General features: G+C 32.2%; 1 long non-coding RNA gene across 11 annotated transcripts; it reads right to left on the reverse strand.

Annotated features, from left to right (window-relative positions):
- Positions 1 to 2,277: 2,277 nt before the first annotated feature.
- LOC145558560 (uncharacterized) lies at positions 2,278 to 11,802 on the reverse strand. Of its 11 annotated transcripts, XR_014092549.1 has the most exons (9): positions 11,479 to 11,802; positions 10,862 to 10,977; positions 9,764 to 9,889; positions 8,581 to 9,643; positions 5,518 to 5,581; positions 3,242 to 3,391; positions 2,909 to 3,019; positions 2,756 to 2,800; positions 2,278 to 2,530 (listed from the first exon to the last, which is right to left on the reverse strand). It is a non-coding gene; the product is annotated as an uncharacterized LOC145558560 (long non-coding RNA). The 11 variants fall into 11 exon arrangements; XR_014092547.1 differs by having other exon boundaries at positions 9,764 to 10,977; XR_014092545.1 differs by having other exon boundaries at positions 9,789 to 9,889; positions 10,862 to 11,802.
- Between the last annotated feature and the right edge of the window lie 540 nt (positions 11,803 to 12,342).

Genomic DNA, 12,342 nt, shown 5'->3' on the forward strand with positions numbered 1-12,342 from the left:
ACAAAACCCAATAGTCATGACTACTATCCTAAATCAAATCAGCAATTTATATTCCTAAACTTACTCTATCAAGTTCACACTAGATAGTGGCAAGCTAGGGTTGAACCACAAGGCCAGAAACGGGGTAATGTACAATCTAAGTGGAATTAAGAATCTATTACAAGTAACAATGGGTATTTTGATTTTTGTGATATTTAATAATTAAATTAACTACTATAAATGATAAAAGCAAGCAAATTACGAAAGTTCAAACTAGAGACATTATAAGGATGGAAAACTAGATTTTAGAGAAATATGATCAAAACACCAGGAAGAGCTGGTTCCAATCATGATCACCTAAGACAACAATGATAATCAACAACAACTCATTCCAAGGATTACAAATTCTACTCAAATAATTCATTGACATGCAATTACTCAAGCAAATTGATGAAATAGATCAAAACTAAACTAGATCATTCCCATACATCTAATTTAGAACTCAAATATTGGAATTAAAGGTGCACATAAATTACTCCAAGAAATTTAAGCACAAAATTATCAACTCAAAGCTAAATCCAATAAGTCATCAATATAATCCCAACCAATCATGATCTTCACCCCTTCCCTAGCTAGAGAAGAGAAAATAGCCATCACAACTAAAGTAAGCATGGATTCAATCTTAATAATGCTAAACATGATTCAAAATCATTGAAACTTAATCAAAATGAGTAAAATCAAAGAAGTAGATCAAAATCAACCCTATTAAAAGCAATTAAGCTAAACAATAAGAAAAGAGTAAAGAGATTACTACCATAACACTTGATTGATGAAGAAAACATGTAAAACTTGCATTAAATTGAAGAAAAAAATTGAAGAAATCTTGATTACAAATGATAGAATTGAAGATTAAATAACTTTCTCTCTCTCTAAAATACTATAGTTTCTCTCACTACAAAGTTCTGATTATAAATGGATAATAGGATAATCATAAATTCAAGAAAAACTCTATGTATAGTGCATCAAATTAAAAATCCAGAAATAACTAACTAAGGAGAGCCTTCTAAAGCTGCGTCGTGCCCTCTCTTTACTAGGTACGGAAAATCTAAACCTAGAGGTCCACGCTCGCGGCATATCGGTGGAGAGGCTAATCCTAGCTGAGGAGTTGTCGCGGCTGAAGAGCAAGAGAAATCAGATCTTTGAGAAGTAGCGCCCACAGCTTGAAGTGTCGCCCCCGTGGTAGATCGGAGAGAGACCTCTCAAAGGGTGCGGCCAGCCTTCTACTAGTTCAAACATAGGAGCTCCAAATTAGCTCACTGTGCCTGCGACTTCAACGCCCGCGCTCGCGGCTTCAACAAAGCAGAGCACCCTCTCCCTTGGGAATCTCTTCAGTCGTAAAGAAATAAAAGATCCTCTAATATCATACAAAAGCACTAAAAACCTACAAAACAAAGGTAGAAAAAAAAAACAAAAGAAAAGCTAGAAAGAGAGAAATAACTAAAATAACGAAAATAAAGGTGAAAACGGTTACAGAAGGCGCAAACAAGTGACAAATGAGGGAATATCAATAGTAAAAATGAGCAAAATAGTGGCATAAATTCCACTCATCAAGTAGTAAGCTCCATTATTTACCCTCAACTCACATGGGCTATTTATTGCATCAAACAACTTATCGAACTTCCAAATCAAGTTTTCAAGACAGGCCGGGTCCTCCTTTCCCAAGTACATAGGTGGTTTAGCACTACTACAATTTCCTTGTTTTTGCGACGCTTTTAAGGATTATTTTGGACCCCTAAAAGCGTCGATAATTTTTCTCTCGAAGCCTTAAAAAAGCGTCGAAAAAAGGTAAGTCGAGAATTTTGCATGACACCAAAAAGTGTCGAGAATCTCGACGCTGTTTTGTGTCCTAATTTTTATGCTAAGTGTCCATATTTGAACTGGTTGGCGCAATTTCTCAAAGTTTACGACGCTTTTTCATGTCTACCAACAAAACATTTGCGACGCTTTTTATTGTCCTTAGTTTCTAATATATAATTTATTGACACCCTTTTTCTACCTATGTTTTAATTTTGGCGACGCTTTTCAACGTCCATGTCAATTAAAAAATTCCCTTCATAATAGTGTAGAGAGTTCTTATTTATGAAAAATCAATGCTTTCATTAGCGTTTTTTTACTGATATAATATTATGGTTGATAATTGAAGAAAACTCAATATCCTTGTGCTATGAAAACTTCAAAAATCATTAATTAATAAACAAAAATCTCATTTTATTAATATAAATTTATTGATATCTTCCCTTACACTTGAATATTCATACAAGCAAAAATAGCACAAAAATGTTTCTAAGCAATTAGCTATGGATTTTAACATCACATTTTGAACTCAAAGATTTCTTCATAATCAATGAGTTCATTTGTCGTCATGTCTAGCAGACAAGCTCATTTCTTCACAAAAAAAAAATCTTCAATCAACCTCCAATAATCCAATTGCTTCTTTATAAGCTTGTAGGTGGGTGTAAGCAAAGTTCAGATTATAAGCACTGCATTGAACCTGAACATGAAAAACAGGGTTAGTGGGAGTACTTAAAGCAAATTACATAGTAAGTATACTGACTTCATTTTCTGTTTACAAGTACCAAATTGATTGACAATAAGCAATGTATTGCAGGCGTAAACATGAAACAATTCTTACAAGTCAATTACCATGTCCATTAAGTCACCTAACAAACGTTATATATATATATAACTATATATATGAACTTATGAAGTATCATACCTTAAGAAAATATGCTTACATCTTGGATTACTGATCTTTAAATTCCTGAAAGAAAGTAGAGAGCCTCATTGTTTAAAATTAATTAACTCCTCAACATTTTCAGCAATGGTCAAACTCTTTGATTGATGTAGAGCTAGAGAAAGTGATAATTACCCTACATGGGCACTCTTCTTTGACTTTAGAAATTAAAAGACTTCCCACACCAGAACGTGCACCACCTCCATAAAAGTATCATAATTTAAAGGTTTTGCCATTATGAAATGACTGTAAAAAGACAAAAAAGTGAATATCAAAATAAGAAGATGGGTTTTAGCCCTGCTATATAATTTTACAATCAATTTATATAATATATGAAGTATACAAGTGCAGACGAGGCCCATGATTATGTAACCACAATAGAAACTATGGTCAAAATCAAGGTTGGGGTAATTAGAATAATCAAATTAAGTGACATTTCCAAAACAATGCTAAAAGAAACAATGCTACCTCACCCGGGTAGTTGTTGTTGTTGATGATGATGATGATGTTGACGTTGACGTTGATTTTTATTTTTTTTTGAATTTGTTGCTCTTCGTTGAGGACATCTTTCTTGAGTTGCACCTAATCATCATTTCCCTTTCCTATGAATTGCACTTTCTTGAGTTCAAAAATGTCGAGGTTAAGGGTGTCATCATACTCCTTATTATTGTATTAATAAATATGAATTGAAAGAAGATACGACATGCAATCAAATAATTAAACAATGATTTCATTTCATTATATACATTATACCCAAATTCATCTTGAGATCAAGACATTGTGCGCAACAAAGTAAGGAGTTGGGCATAGCATAGTTGAGTTGTAAGAGATGGTCAGCTCTAGCAATACTCTCCACTTATGAATAAAATGACCTTGTGACTAAGAATAAATAAATTACACTAAAAGAATATATTACAGCATTATGTCAACAAAGATATATAAAATGAAGACTGATTAGATAGTGACAAAAATTTTTAGAAAACAAAAAAAAAAAAAAAAAATTAGATTCAACCATACCAGCAGAAATCAAATCCAAATAATTATAAATGACAAAAACATAGAAAGAAATAACATTGCCCACATAGCACTTATTCTAGTACTGAAATCAAATTCAGAAATAAAGAGAGATCCAAAAATACAATTTATAAATGCAACCACATAGTGCAGAAAACAGTTTAAGCGACATGGAATATTTCCCTCAAACTTACGAAAACTAAAAAATCTGTACATACTATAATATACTTTAATCACAAAATGGGAATTGAAAGAGATGGAAATTAAGAGAGAGATACTAGGCATAAAAGAAAAATTATTTCCATTTTAAGGATTGTAAAAAAGTCACTATCACTATCAAATCATATTTACATGTTACATGAAGGCAAAAAGTTTGTTATATAAATGAGTAGCTAGAGAAAGACAACAAGTAATTATCAGTAGGACTAAATTGCTTTAATCTCTTATTGTTTATACAAAGCACTAAGTCAAGCATTGTTTTCTTTTTAACTCTTCATATCATGTAATATTTATTCTTTACTTCAGTCTAGTAATCTTTAACAAGCTAGAAGTCACACTCTGACAAAAATAACCAATTTTCATGAAAAAAGAGCAGAAAATCAAATCTCAATTAAGACTTAAAATGTGAATAACCAATGCTGAAATACAAACAAGTATTGCAGTAAAGATTTAAGATCATGAAAAGAGAAATGTCACTAAAATCCTTGAATCAAAGGTTTAAGGAACTTACCTTTAAGTATACAAATAAGATTCAATATATATACTTGATATATGTCTTTCAATTTGATCCCGTCAAACATACTTTGATGTAGTTATCCATGATAAAATAAATACCACAATTAAATGTTTTTATAAACTGAAGTTCACATTGTATAGCGAAGAGGTATACCTATGTTCTAATCTATTCCCACAACAAAAACCTAATCACATCTGCAAGATGGCAGCAACCATAAAAAAACTTCTACACTTAATTATAAACTCCAATCATCTCTTTTCATAATATTTCAATGATCTAGAGATTTAGTTGATTAATAACGTATAAGAACCATAATCATAACAAGCCCCCTCCTTTACAAAAAATAATAATAAGTAACAAGCCTCTAACAATTTGCCATTTAATTAACAAATCCTTCATCATTTTCATATTTGCTACTACTCCAAGAGGATATTTTAAGTAATGTGATTAGTGGCTCTACTCCTAATTAAGCATCACATCGAGGAGCATATTAGCGTGATCAACGACTAAACCAAACAATTTTCATTTTAAATTTGATTGTTCCAATAACTATCAAGAAAACCATTACTTAAAACATTCATTAAATCCTATACATTTAGAATTTAGAGAAGATTTAACTTGAGACAAATTCATAAAATAAGATTGATACTTGAATCATATTCTGTTCATTTTCCTATTCTTTATAAAAATTAACAAACAAAATGTTCGACAAAAGATTGATACTTGAAACATATTGTGTTCATTTGGACTACAGAAGTAGAGAGGTGAGAAAAATCAATGACCGACTTGTCCCATATCTTAAGCAGTGAATACAAAAAAAAAAAGGCAATTAATTTCAGATTTGGATTAAAATTGTAGCCTTATTATAAACAAAGCTCTGAAATTCTTCTCCGGCAGCCAAACATATCTCTTATCAAAACATTACTCCAAATAATAACCCTTAAAATGATTCAAAATACTCAACTGTAAAAGGAAATTAGGAATAAAAAATTACCTCAAATCATCGATCTGAACAAAGGGACGTATTTGATAAACGTTGACGATGATTATTGAAAATTCTGCAATGTAATACACAAAGAAAAAGTAAATTTGAATCCGAACTTGATGATTTCTTTGCAATTTTAGAGGATTGGAAAAGAAAAGGGGACGATACCAAAAATTTTGAGAACGAGGGTTTTCACTTGTTTAGAAGCGGCGGTTATGGTTTTCCCTAAAATGAGTTGTGAAGGTCCAGGTTAAGCAAACTAAATCACGTGTCACACATGTGGGTATTTCTCGACGCTTTTCAGAGTCGAAATTAAGTTTCGACTTAGAAAAGCGTCGAGAAATCACACACACTATGATAATTAGTATGACAGTGTCGAGCTAATAGCGTCCAAAAAATACGCATTTTGTAGTAGTGTAGCTATGGCTGTCCTTCTAAGGTTTCACCATGTAAGAATCTAAGTCAGAATGAAGGTTTCTTTAATTCATCACCTGTGTGATGTTTTCAGCTATGTTGGTTAACTTCTTAAGGACCGTACCTAATTTGGAATCAGATCGCCTATTTTCCATTCTTAAAGACATAATTTCTTGTTATTCATACCATACATGAAAATCAAAAAGAATACATCATGAAAACACTTAGTTCATTCCAAAACATAGAAAATTTGAAACAAGAATAACTTCACTTAAGACATTTATTGAAAGTATATAAAAGTAACATATGTAATTCAATAATTTAATTAGAATTCTCATAATCAAAGTCTTCCTTTGTCAGATTATAATTTAGATCATCATACTTTGCCTCACCATCCACTTGATAAACTTTAATAATTTGGAAAAGTCGGGTAGGATTTTTAGTTGGGTAAACTGCGTTGTAGTCACTGTATTTTGGAGCATGGCTAAAGCTTTGATTTGGACTATAACTTAGGCCATAGTGTGGGCTAGCACATTCATAATTTGGCTTAGAAGAAATAACATTGTACTTTTTGAGAAGATAATGATATTCTAGGCCAGGCTTGGTTATCTTTTATTTAGATATGAAACATCATGAACTTTAGGCCTTTCTGCAATGTAAAAATCTGGTTTTGGGCTTGGATGCGTGCCTGCATAAAGTAGTAGTCCCATAAATTGGTGTATGAGAAGGAAGAGGATAATTCTTATGCGATTATTCCTTCCAAGAGGTTGCATGGATTCATCAATGGAAGAAACAAACTCCATATGAAGTCTTAGATAAACAGAAGGGTAGATAAGAGTTCAAGTAATAGAAAAAATCCTATTTGTAACTCCCTATTTGTAACCAAAATTTGTTTCTTCAGTTATAAATACTATATTTGTAACCAACATTAGTTATGTTAAATACGAATAATATAGTATTTGTAATGGACAATGTTTTGTCAGTTACAAGAGCTATATTTGTAACTAACATTAGTCATGTTTGTTACAAATAATGTTTGTAACGAACAATTTAATTTTATTTACAAATATATCTTATTTTCATACAAATTCCCTTAATCCCAAAAAAAAACCTTGCTTCACTCTCCTCTTTGCTCTCTATACGTCCTCTCTCTCTTTCACAGTCTCTCTCTCATACGCTCCTTCCGTCGTCACCCTTCCATCGCTGTCGTCCACTCTATTTTCCTATGTCTTACTCCCTCTTCTCATTTTCTCTCATCTTCTCGATGTACACATTTCCCACTCATCACTTTCTCTATGCTCACCTCAACGTCTTCAGACCTACTCTGCATAAGGAATCAAAGTGCTAGTTATTCATCATCTTAGGGTGTCATTCATGGAGGCAAGGTTTAGCCGATTCTAATGCTAATTTTAATAACCATTTAATACCTTTTATTTCTTGTTATTTAGGGTTTTCTTACTTTTTTAGAGATTTTTTGTTATAGGATTTTTTAATCTCTATCTTTTGGGCCGAATTATGATCCTTTCATGTTGCTTAGCTACTATCATTTTGCCGAATTTGTACTTTTGATTCTTTTTCATAATTAAAGTAGACTTGTTTATGTTATTTTATTAATTATCTTCTGTTTCATGTAAAATTAAATTTCAAATGTTTAAAATTATTGTTTTCTCCTATGTTTTCTTAATTTGATTACCGATCTATGTCTTATTTGATAATGTTAAAAAGACAAATTTGATTACTAATTGTAGGGAATATTTCAAGCATTTCCCAAAACTTGAAACCCATTGTGATCATACACTAAAATACGGTGGCGTCCAAAGGGAAGGAAGCTAGAGCAAAAGAGTCGCCAACAAGTTATAGGAACTTGTAAACCGTTCACGAGGTGAAGGTTACACCCCTTAACGATACAGGAGATCGTCAACTCCAATAGGTCTTGAACCATGACTGGTAGTTCGGGGATGAAGGTACAAATCCAACCTAAAAGAGATTTAACCTGCCCTAATAATAGGCATCTACTATATTCTGATCGTATTCATGTGCGCTTTCTGACTAACATGCAATCAATAGGTTTAACCCTAAACCTGTTTATCTATGTTGGTTGAACATTAATGCACAAATAAATCTATTGTTGGCGATCACTTGAATTATAATCAAATTAACCCTAAACAAGACTATTAATTATCTTATTAAGCGTGATTACAAGTACAAATTCCCTTTAAACATGCATAAAAGGCGTGATCAAGCAATAACAATAATATAAATCAAACAACATAATAATAATCATGATAATAATAATAATCATAAAAATCATAATAATTATAATAATTATTAAAATAATCATGTTAAAGCATAATAATAGCAAGATCCTAGGCATGATACTAATAAGATTAATAACAAACCCTAGCATGTCACTAAACAATAAAGATAAAATATATAGCCCTAACATGATACTAACATGATACTAACATGAATATTAGGAAGAAAATAGGAAGCATCGCAGGAATCACAATTGTCATATTTGATATTAAAAATTATAGTTGTTACCCTAAACATGATACTAGGAAGATCAAAACGCCCTAACATGACACTAGGAATCATTATAACAACCTAAGCATGATTACTATATCATAATATCAATAAATCAATTAAAGCACTTACTTAGATGCCTCGTATCTCTTTCTAATAAAAAAATACACTCGTTAGTAACTTCAAGGAAAATAATAAACAACAATTAAATTAAATAATTGAAATAAAGATTAGGGACCAAACCCTCAAAAATATCAAACCTTTCATGTCTAGGGCGAAGGCAACTTCGAACTTGGCTAGGTGTGTCTAGTGCTAATGTATGAGGAATTGTATTTGTAAAAGGGCTAGGCTAGAAAGAGGGAGAGAATAAGCTTTATCTTAGAGAGATAAGAGAATTAGAAAACTAGATAGTTGATGGAAATTAGATGAGAAGGATGAGAATTGAAAACGGAGGTTTTAATTAAGAGGTTATTTATATAGAAAATAAGTCAAACGGATAGAAAAACAAATCAGAGTTTCGAAAAGAATAAAACACGATCGTAGCGTCAAACACGCGCGTGGCGCCAAAAGCCAGACATTAGCGCCAGACGCTAGGCAATACACTACTACAAAAAATGCCTAAGAGACCTGTTAAAATAGGCCTAAGAAACCTTCTTAGAGGAGGTCTCTAGCTCACAGGTCTCTTTGGTAAAGAGACCTGTTCAATAGAACAGGTTTCTTTGTGATTACTAAGAGACCTAATAAGTGTGACAACAGGTCTCTTATTAGGTCTGTCTGTTGTGTAATAGGACAGGTCTCTTTGGTGGGTACCAATGAGACCTGTTGTGTTACATAACAGGTCTCTTTCTTTTCTTTTTTTTTTAAAAAAAAATTCCCATGATATATTTATCACGGGTATTAAATTTTGAAATATAGTTATTTGAATTTTATTACTATACTATAATTGGCAAAAAAAAAAAAGTAAATTACAAAAGGAATCCTGTAAAGAAACTTACATAAACTTAATATTGAAGTTTACAATTATTAAATTACAACATGAACAGTACAAGTACAGAAACTTGTTAGAAATAATCTACAACTATGACCTTGTTAAAATAATTAATAAGTAATAGTTTACAGAATTTTACAAGCATAAACTCCATACATTATAGCATATACTCCATACATTAATAGTATAACTTGTAGACGTCAAAATCTTTCCAATGATATAAATTATGCAAATAAGTTAGTCAATAAAAACTTAAAAGAGAATAAGCAACTCAGGACAAATTTGTGAGATAAATTTTATCAATTAATAAGAACATAAGAAAATTACAAAGAGTAGCTCTGCACACGTATACCAAATGGATTCATGAGTGGTTCTAGTAGGTCACCAGTACGTAGGATCATAAGATGGGAACTAGACTGCTTTTTTAATCACACCATTATATCCTTTGAAAACCTATAAAGGAACAAATAAGGTGTTGTTTTACAAATAGTTATTAGATATAACTAGTAATAAGTGATTTGGAACAATAAAGTACTAATTTAGAGTGTAGATTAAAACAGCATTAATACACACATACAACTATACCAGTCAAGAACACCAAGTTATTAAAGCAAACATGTAACTCAGACGTGATGAAAGGGGGTCTCGATTGTATGCTTTGTGGCCTAAGAAAAATAATAACTGCTCCATTGGTACCATTGCCAACCATATACTAGCAATAAACTCATTCCTTAAACTCGGAACCACATAGTAAAATGACCTTAAAGCTGGTATACCACCTGGAACCTCATTAGTGTGTCATCAATAGTGGTATACCACCTAATCTTACAAGCTCTGAACAAATCTATATAGCTAGTTTAATATTCCACCCTATGATAGTTTGATGTCACCCCAATGATAATCATTAGCTATTTTTTTTCATTCTGTTACATACCAATATTTCCTCAAATTTTACAACACCACAATTATACTTTCTTCATACTAATTAATCTATACTTGCATAAGATCAGTGCAAGTAGTAAAGACTTAAGACAAACTACAAAATTTACAGTATATGTGTCACAGAATATAAAAGTAAATAGAAAAATCAATGAGAAATCTTGGAACCCTTCAATAAACTAATGAAATGGAGGATTAAGGATGTTATAAGACAGTTAAGGATGTAGGTCGTAGAAAGATCAAGGAACTTCATTCATACTACAAAAGTAAGGATTTATAATTGAGATAAGCAATGTAACAGCTATACACATTACACACAACAATCAAACAGAAAGAGCTAGAGTATAGACATATAGCCTGGACAAGTGTACATATATGATAGCATTCACATCAATGACAACAAATACAAGTATAAGCATTTGAAAACCAATTTGGCAGATAAAATTTAACCAGCTCATGGAAGCATAAGAGAATTACAAAGAGTACCTCTCGGCGCAACGAATACCAGATGGTTTAATGGGTGGTTCTAGTAGGTCATTAGTAGGATCATAAGATGGGAATCGGACTGCTTTTTCAATCACACCATTATATCCTTAGAAAACCTATAAAAGGACAATAAGGTGTTGTTTTACAAATACTCCATAAGTATTAGATATAACTAGTTTGGAGACTAGATTTTAGCAGCATTAATATATATAAACATACAACTATATGAGTCTTGCTATAAAGTCTTTGACATTTGCCCAAAATCAATAATAATAAAACCACTATATTAGCAATCGAAGAACAATTCTAGGTTCACTATTGTGACTCCTAAAAACTCAACATTTACCCAAATTAAAAGTGGAAATATACTTCAATAATCTATTGAAAAAACAATTGATTATAAAGCATAGACAAATTTGTAATTAAATGATTATATTCCAAAAATCGACACCATAAACAAAAACACTCAATGAAAAAGATGAGATAAAAGTACCAGCATACAATTGTAGATAATTTGGTTTAGTATTACCTCTGAATTAATTGCAGAAAATAAGATCACTTACATTGATGAATGGGGAAATTTTAAAACTAGGGTTTAATAGAAAATGGAAACAAACCAAAAAGAGCATTGTTATGGTGGCCAACGAGATTTGTCGGGGACAAATTCAAATTGCCTATACGCTTCTTTTCCTGAAACAGCGTCTTGAAGGGCGGTGACGACAACGGAGATAGAAAGTGGCCTCTTAAAGTGCGAATGAATTCCAGATCTGATGAAGAGCGACGATTATAGGTTGGAAGTATTGGGGCTTCTTGACTCCGCTTATGGCTAGAGCGAACTTTCGTAGTGCTTCTTGCAATAACGGAGGAAGAAAGTGGAAGAGGAAGACAGAGAAAGATCAAAGGAAGGGGAATGAAGCGATTTAATTAAGGTGAGAAGAGGATAGAGCGAGAAAGAGGAGATGAAAGAATGAACAAGAAAGAGTAAGAGTCAATTTAAGAGAATGTTGGGCCCCCACAAACATAAGAGACCTGTTATGATAAACAACAGGTCTCATATGTCCTTCCCTATTTCTCCTTTGAAAGCATGATAGGCTCTTTGACAAATAAGAGACCTGTTATCTCTAATAGTAGGTCTCTTATATCAAAGAGACCTGTCGTATCAGCCAACAGGACTTTTATTACAGGTCTTTTTGGCTATTTTTGTAGTAGTGGCAATAGCGCCAAACGCTGAAGGTTAGCACCAGGCGCCAAGCCTTAGCACCAGGCGCTAATGCTTGTGTCAGGCGCTAATAATCAGTTTCACGCGTATTGTTTTTATCATATCTTTTGATCCAGAAGTCCAAATAGGGAATATAATATGTCTTTGGAAAGCTCTTGAAGTTTACTTTCCAACCCAATTAAAATAAAATTTAAATCTTTTGTACATAAACAGATGGCAGAAATAGTGGAAAGGTGTCAGTTTCGGATAGAGTTTCATATCT

Source organism: Chenopodium album, chromosome 9 (assembly GCF_948465745.1).
Source record: "Chenopodium album chromosome 9, dcCheAlbu1.1, whole genome shotgun sequence".
NCBI classification, from domain to species: Eukaryota; Viridiplantae; Streptophyta; class Magnoliopsida; order Caryophyllales; family Amaranthaceae; genus Chenopodium; species Chenopodium album.